This window comes from Tenrec ecaudatus, chromosome 2 (assembly GCF_050624435.1).
Source record: "Tenrec ecaudatus isolate mTenEca1 chromosome 2, mTenEca1.hap1, whole genome shotgun sequence".
Classification (NCBI taxonomy): domain Eukaryota; kingdom Metazoa; phylum Chordata; class Mammalia; order Afrosoricida; family Tenrecidae; genus Tenrec; species Tenrec ecaudatus.
In genome coordinates, this window is record NC_134531.1 from 90774256 (window position 1) to 90783279 (window position 9024).

Sequence of the window (9024 nt, forward strand, 5' to 3'; positions counted from 1 at the left end):
AATGTGTTCTTGAAATTCAGATAGGATAAAATCAAGGTCATATTTGATTCTTATAGACTTGCTTCAATTTTCTTCAGCTTTAACCTGAACTTACATATGAGCAATTGATGGTTTCTTCCACAGTTAGATACTGGTCTGATTTTAACTGCTGATATTAAGTTTTGCCATTATCTTTCCCCACAGAAGTAGTCAATTTGATTTATGTGCAATCCATCTGGAGAAGTTTATATGTATAGTAACGTTTTTGTTATTAAAAAAGGGATTTTCTATGGACAAGTTGTTCATGAGTTCTATCAGTGTTTTACACCTTAATTTCTATCACCCAAATCACATTTTACAACTACTCTTTCTTCCTGCTTATTTCCCACATTTGCAGTCAAATGGCCCATACTTATCAATGCATCATTTTTTTATGTTGGATGAATTTCTCGCTGTATATTTGGTAGAATACTTTAATTTAAGCATCACTAGCTTTTGTTGGTGGTGCATAAATTTGAATAATAGTTGTATTGAGTTGATTTCCTTGAAGGTGGACAGATATAATTCCATCACCGATAGTTTTACACTTCAAGATTGGTTTTACAATGGCCTTCTTAACAATAATTGCAATGCCATTCTTTTTTATTGTGTCATTCCTGAAATTGTAAATCATATTATTTTTCCAAATCAAAATTATCAACCAGTCCATTTCACATCATTTGTGCCTTGATATCCATCTCTATGCGCTCTATTTCATTTTTGACAACCGGATTTTTCCCACATTATACTTCTAAGTTTCAGTCATTGGAGAGTGTTTCTCCTTACCTTGAGTCCTGCCCCATCAGCAAATGACAATCTCAAGGCTTCGTTCCCACAAGCTTTCCTCTGTTCACGTCATCAGGGATGAATCCACTCTGAGAAAGCAGCCCTTCCTCAGTACCATTTCCAGCGCCCTCTGATCATGGGGTCTGTCCTTCGGCACTTTCTCAGGCATTGTTGTGTTTCCATTTGTTAGGCCTTCAATATCTGATAATGCTTAAAATTTGTCCATAAAGTTTTCAGTGGCTACATCCTTTGAAGTGGACAACGATCCTTTCTTCATTACCTGGTCTTAGGCTAGAATCTCCATGGAAACCGTTCCATGTTAGTGAGCCTGCTGGATTTGAAATACCAGTGACATAGCTTCCAGTATCAGAATAGCACACAAGCTACCACAGTGGGACAAATTGATAGACAAATGGAGGACTATAAAATACTAAGTATTATAAGGTATATTATAAATGTTCATATTAACATTAATACATGTATTATTAAGATACATATTATTAAACATATTGGGATGCTAGAAATCCAAAATTTACAATGAAATTTGAATTGAATGCATACTCAAAAACACTATTGTTGAATTGCAGCCATTTATATTAATTCATTATCAGCACTGTTCCCTGAGATAAGGATAGCTCTTTCAAAACCTTCTCTGCTACTGGATACCTGTGATGTATGGTTTCACTCTAAGAGCCTCCAATGCAGTTGCTTCTGGTTCTGCCATCTACTTGTCCAACACCAACCTGGTTCTGATTGCTTATACATGGCCAAAGTTCCTTAGCATCCCCAGAAACAGTTCTTCCTACAGATTGTTTAAGAGTTAACCTAAAAGTGCTGTTCCACGATCATTCATTTATCAATAGACATGAGTTATTCCAAAATACATGCTTACTCTTGTTGACATAAATTCTTAACCCTGACCCCCAATGTCAGAAAGAAACAAGCACAAAAATATGAATACACACTTTACAAGGCAACGTCTTTGAGTTTGAGATGTAAGATATAAAGTCATACCAGTCTGAATTTAATCTCTTCGATGAAACAATGTATGAAATTTCTGTGAGTCCGTTTACCAAAGAGCCTCAGGATCTGGGGGTAGATGGTACCTGGTTTGGCAAGAGCCTCTGCCTGTCTGGTTCTGGCCTTTCAAAGACTGCTGTTCTGTGTACTGTGACACTGGGAGGGTGAGCAGGCTATAATCGTGTAGTTCAGCATCTCAGAAAATAAAAAACATATGGTTTAGACATTTTTGTAATAGGAGCTAGTCTTTATTTGTTGTCGAGTGTACAGATTGTCATTAAAACGAAGAGAAACCAAGCAATTCCAACTCATAGTCACCTGATAAAGGGTTTCTGAGACTGCACATTTTCCAAGAGAACAGAGAGGTCACCTTTTCCCACAGAGTGCCTGGATTAGCAGCTCTATGCCTAGTCCCTAGCACCGAGTGTGTGAAATACACTGGAAAACAGCAATATAATTTTTTAAACTTTACATATCTTTTTATTTACAGATCAGAATTTTACTAATAAATGTTATAGTTTAAAATGTTGAATTATTCTTTTATAATTTTGATCTCTAGTAAGAAAAAGTATTTCTGTATTTTTATCTGTATTAATCCTTTCAAGTATGTTTCTCAATAACAAGATCAGAAGTATATGGAGTGTTCATATATGAGCAAGTTTAATTGAGTTAGTGTTCTACTTTTTAATACTTTAAAATATAAATGATATACACATGTACAGATTATGTTTAATGAACTAGTACCACCCTGCTGAGGCTTAACTATCAGTACATGCCTGTGCTAGGCCAGGTTTCACTTCTAGTTTATTTCAATTAAGTGTCTGTAATGTAATTACATGACACCGGAAGGATCTGTTGATGTTGTGAATTTGATTTTTAATAAGGTTACTCTAAACTATAATGTGCCTTTATAACTTTTAAAATTCCTGTTAGTAATTATCTTTCCATCAACTGTACAGAAAACCTTATTTACACATTTACTGGGAAGGTATCCTTTAAGGTGGATGGCCATGGCCAACGTATTAGAATCACTTGTTGGTTTATTAACTGTAAACTTTCTCAAGACACTTGAATCTTTTAGGATAAAAATAATTTCAAAATATACATAGAAAATAACACTCATTTAGAAAGAATATTTTTTATTTCCCTGTTGTTAAATTTTCTTTTTCTTATATTTTTCTCCCACTTTGAACTCTACACCCATATTTTCTTTCCCTTAGAATATCTATCCTTGTGTGATGCTGTGGATGCTGGCATTTCTTAATCAAATTGCCAATGAGTCCTTGGTGTGGGAATAATTGAAGGGCAGGAATTCTACTATAAGGTGTTTAGCGAGTTTCCTTCTTCTAGTCACAAGGATCCAGGAAATATTCTTCATAACAGTGAAGAAAGAACTGTAGAACGTGACCCTACTAATAGGGTATGTTTATGAAGTAAGAAATTCACAGTAATGGTATTATATTGCTTATATTATTCATTATATTTTGAACTACATAATTAGTACTACCAGTATTTTATTAACTATCCTTAACTGGTATTTTTTTCTGGAAGATTTTCTCAGCAAAACCTAAGCAAAATAATTTATTCTGAATTTATTGTATGTTTTGTTCAATTTAGGTGTTTACAAATTCTGAATTATCATACAATTTAGGTCATTTTTGTAATATTTTTTATTAAAGTCTAACTAAATAACCAATGAATTGAACATGTGTTAAATAAGCAAAATAAATGAATGGGTGTAAATTTGCTTTTATATGACAACTAATTTATCCTTTTATACCAATGAATAGTTTTCATCTTAAGAGTCCTCATTATTCAGCTATGTTAGAAGTCTGAAAATGATAAGTTCTACTTATACACTTTTCGGATCAATTATCTTCATGTTTTATTTTCCCTAATATTAAAATAATTTCCAATAAACATAAACAATCTAACAAAAGATAAACATGTCATAAGATAACTCTAGCTGTGGTTTGTGTTGATTTCCATTGAGTTGATTCCAGTTTATGGCTATGTCATGTATGTGTGCTTCTGACCTTCTGGAAACATATTACCCAACCTGTCTTCGGAAGAGCCTCTGGGTGGGTTTGAACCAACAACTTGGGATCACTGCCAAGTGCATAACCATTTCTGCCACCTTTGTGTCCAAACAGGATCAAATCCCATTATGAATAATAGCAAATTAGGAGAAGAGTAGATAAAATTCATTCAACAGGAACTTTCCTTGATTTTGTTTTTTTCTATTTAAAAAAAGTTAATTTAAAGATATAAAATACATACTTAAAATAAAAATATTTTATGTTGATATTTTTATTAAAACAGAAAATGTTAGTAAGGCAAATTTTAATTTACTTGACATTTTATTTTTACTGTGGCTTCTTTAAATAAGAATACTGGACATTTTTTATTTTACTGTGGCTTCTTTCAGTTTGACAATTGCTGTTCACGTCTCAGAAATGCCCCCAAAGAAGACTCTTGGCTGCAGTCTGACATTGGAACTGTCTGTAGTCTTTATCTGGGCCCTCTGAGAATCAAAGCTGCCACATTATGTGAATTATAGTCAGTTATATGCTATGCAGTTCTATCCACCAGGGATCCAGCTGAGACAGGCTAGGTTGCTATACTTCTGAACATTAATAGCTGTCTTGACATGAGTTGTTCAGCTTTTCCCCTTATTTTAATTGATGAATGCTTATTGGACCTCTTGAGAACTACAAATGATGCAGGTTAGTTGGTCCAGAATAGTAGGCTGAGTCACTAAATTTCAGTTCTTTAGTTTTTATACTTGGATGTAAAAATAAGAGATCAGCAGTTAACATTAATTCCTTTTTTCTCAATCTATTATTTTTCACACATAGTAGTACCACGTTGATTTTATTTTTACATGAATCAGTGGCCTAATCATTGCTGGTATTTTTAAAACACACCATAATCATAGAATGATTTAATGTTTTAATCTATACTGGTCTAGAGGAGGGAGAAAAGAAATATTTTTATTAAAATAATCTTTGGAAAGCTCAAAACTGCAACAAAAATGTGAAGTGATAATAGCCAAGGTTTATAGCCCATAATGGAGATTACAAATATTTCATGTGGAAGAGAAATGTTTTTCTGAAAATGTTAATTTTTCATCAGTAATTTTATCTTTATCTGAATGTACTAGCTATTTGGTTACTTGGTGGCAATGAACTCATAATGGTCTCTTCTCCATAAGGGGAAGAAAGTGCTCACAGCACAAGCCAATTCCCTAAGAAGGGTCTGCAATAAGCTAATGCTGGTAGCAGGCACAGCCACAGCGGCTGATGGATGGAAGAACCAGCCTGTATACGTAGTGTCTGTGGAACACCATCTATCTTATCACAGCCATGAAGAAAAAATAATAAATATCCCTAATATCATATAAGGTAGTTTAAAAATTTCTAAATTACAAGGGTGTAGGACTCCTTTTCAAAATGTGAAGGGTTTTAAGAAAAAACTTACAAGGGATTTTCTACTTAAGAAAAATCTATAACCATTAATCTTGTAGCATCACAGTCTATCAATATAATGAGACACATTTGGATATCTATTGATAAAAAGGCACAAATATTTTATGGGAAGTTATAACCATCCATCCTATTTTTGTTTTGCTTTTCTCAGGGGAGAGTGTGAATGTAGACCCCCACTACTGTAAATCACAAAGTCTCAATTCCCACATTTAGGGGAAATCACAAGGTTGGCATATCTGGAGTCCAATGGTTGAGCCTCGGCCTGGGAAAACACCTTAGTGATCATGTTATCTCCCCTGCCAGGTAAGTAAAAGGTAAGTATTCCCATCCTTTAAGATCACCTTCTAGAAAATGAAATGGCCTACATTTAGAATGTTGTCTAGCAAGAGAAGATAAACATTCCTGGAACTGTCATGTTATACATTTGCCTTCACTCATACATTCATTTATTCACTTAATTAATAGTTATTGAGGACTGGAGGTGATAGCATATAATAAGGAGCAAGGGAGTGACTATGAGGAGGATATAATAGAGATCGAATAGTCAGAAAAGTAAATGTTTTAAACATTTAGGTAGAGAAATATAAAAAAAATCATGGAGATTTCAGAACATATTGCAGGGCTAATAGAGCTAGTCTAGAACCTAAAATATTTTTACTTTTGTCGATATCTGAAAGATTATAAATGTAATCAAGAAGAAAGTGAAGACTATTTTGAGCAGACTGAATATGAGGGAGGTATCAAAAATGCCATAATTTTCTTTTCTCCCCAAAAGCTATATATTTATACTTTTTAACAAAACAACCTTATCACCTTCAAATTACTCTCCATTACACTTAATCCATTTGTCAAATATGCAACTCAATTCCTGAAAACATTTTCAAATGCATCGGTTTGGAAGGATGACAGCCCCTCCTCATTTTTTTCTTCACCTTGCTGTCCTTTCATGCCCCTCTGCAGTCACGGAAACAAAAAGAAGTCACACGGAACAGGTCAGGTGCATGGGGCCAGAGAGGCATGCTGTTTTTGCCCCAAACTGGTCCTTTGAGATGGCTATATGAGCAGGTGTATTGTCGTGGTGGCAAAACCAGTCTCCTGTCTGGCACAAATCAGTCTTTTTTATTTCGAGCACTGTTATGCTATCCTATCAGAACCTCTAAATAGAAGGCTTGATTAACAATCTGACTTGGTGGAATGAAGCCCAAATGCACTGCCCCCCAACCCCCCCAAATTCACAACAAACAAACAAGTGAGCATCATCTTGATCTTTGATTTCACTGGATGAGCTTTTTGGGGGCAAGGTGAAGATGAGATCTTTCATTGGCTTGACTGATGTGTCCTTTCAGGGTCCTAAGAACAGCATTCTTAGCACCAGTAATGACCTTGGAAAACATTGTCTGGGTTGCTTCAGAGCTGTTCCTTCAACGCACAGCATGTTCCCGATCAACACTCTCTTTGCTGGTCTGTCAGAATCCAAGGCACACATTTCACATTCCCAAATCTTCCTTTAAAATTTGCTGAACTGAGCTCCACAATAGTCCAGAAAATATCCCCAGCTCTTCAACGGCCCATTGCTAGTCTTAGAGCATAAGTGTATGAATTTTGTCAACATTTTTGTCTGTTCAGGAAGTTGATGGACATTCAGAACAAGGTTTGTCATCAATCAACATTTCACATGTTTTGAAACAAGAAAAGTATTTGTACACTTTAGTTTTTCCCATAGCACTGTCCTTAAAACCTGTATTCAACATCACAACCGTTTCTGAAAAAATTTTCTTGAGCGGGAAACAAAATTTCAAGGCCGCACACCATTTTCTTAAATCGAGTGTCACAAAAATGAGGTTTGAGTGAAACTGCTTTTATGAAAAATTCACTGTGACCAGAGAGAACCTTCCCAGGGTACACCACTGGGTGCCCTAACTCAGAGCGAGTTGCCTGATGCTTGCCTAATGGAAAAAAAGAAAATGCTTATTATGAAAGCTTGAGGCAGTGGAGTTTTCTCTGGTTTCATTTTGGCAGGGGGACCCCTTCGTAGTATATGCAGACAATACGAACCAGAAGAGAAAATGGTGCTCTTAAGAAACTGACCCTAGAATAGCGTAGTGAAGTGTTTGAAAAGTATTTTAAAATGAAAATGCTTCATACGCATTCATTTAGCTGAAGGGGAAGAGAAAACAATCTAGAGTTGTTGAAGGTAGTAAGTGACAGGCATGTGCAGGCTAGCGCAGGAAGAATCTTGCAGGCCATGGCGAAGGTTTGGATTCTATACAAAAGGAGGAGGAGATCACTGAAGAGATTTAAGTAAGCAATTTGCATTATTGATTTATTTTTCATTATTAAATCTTTCTGTTTCTGTAGAGATGTTGAAGTGGAGCAGTGGCGAATGCTATCAGGGCAGCCAGGAGATCCTTACAGTTAAGCTGACATTAATACATGGAATTAGTGGTAAATGGAAATGTAGGAATTCATTCAAGGAAAAAATGAGCAGCAAATTAAAAGAATCAAGTTATGGTTAGTTAAGCATAGAGAAAGGCAGATATAAACTTTGCAATTCTTTTCGTATTAAATACATGCTTATTATTGATAGGACTATTTTTCTCTACTCTATACATTTGGAAATTCACATTACACCCTTTTTTGGTCAGGACCACACATTAGTAAAGAATTCATAGAAGTGCAAACAAAGCTGCCTTCAATTTCCTAGAAAGGAGATGGAGCATTTCTAGATTTCAGTAATTCGGGTACTTTCAAATGTTCAGATTTCTTCAGCCATTCATTGTTGAAAACCAAGTTAATTCTGAATTTATAGTTCCCACAATCATGTTGAATTTGCTCCTTTCAGTGACTGGAGCGTTCTGTCATAAACTTTGGCTGGATCATATCAATATGATCTCATGAATGATTTCTTTAATTGCCTCCCTTTTTTTATATCAGATGATTGTAAATGTCTAAGTGATACCTCAACTTTCTAGTTTTCAATATCTAAAAGATAGGGAAAATTGAGAAGTATGTGAGAATATTGCTGAGTAGGGAGCTGAAGCATCCTGTTGCCGGAAAGTGCTGTGGATCATGTCATTTAAGACAGGGCCCTCACTCATGAACGAATGGAAAGAAGTCAGATGAATTATTGACTATCTAAGCATAAATTGGCTGAATTTTTAGAAGAGCATTCAAATAGAGATATTGAGTAGAACACTCTTAAAGAATTTCTCTGATTCTGGTATATGATTTGGACTGTTATGAATTTTAAAATCATTAGGACAGGGAGGGAGAGTCATAGACAAAGAACCATATTATTTATTCAAACTAGGATACTCCTGAAAGTGAAGTAAATATTGTTAATCATCATGATGTAAAAATAGACAACTTAAAATGTTCCAGAAATACCAGGATGTTTAAGTATGCTCACACCTAGCAGCACCAAAAATATCAGTGAAGAACATTGATTTCTATTAACATTGTGATATGTAAATACTTATTAATCTTAATTCGCTCAGGTGGGAAAATAACATTATCTTAAACTGAAGTAAGAAAAAAAGCTCTTCCTTTTTGATCGGGAGGAAAACAAATCAATGCCTCAGAGTCCTGCTTGGATTTTTTTCTCCGAATCTTACAAAGCTTATATCTAATCATAACCAAAAATGAAACTTTAGAGAGTTTATTGACATACAACTATAATACACGTATCATACAATAGTTCAATTACCTTACA

The 9024-nt window shown here is 34.9% G+C and overlaps 1 non-coding gene across 1 annotated transcript; it reads right to left on the reverse strand.

The window, feature by feature from the left end:
• Positions 1-5460: 5460 nt before the first annotated feature.
• Positions 5461-5623, reverse strand: LOC142441820 (U1 spliceosomal RNA). The gene has a single exon (XR_012783143.1). It is a non-coding gene; the product is annotated as a U1 spliceosomal RNA (small nuclear RNA).
• Positions 5624-9024: the final 3401 nt, after the last annotated feature.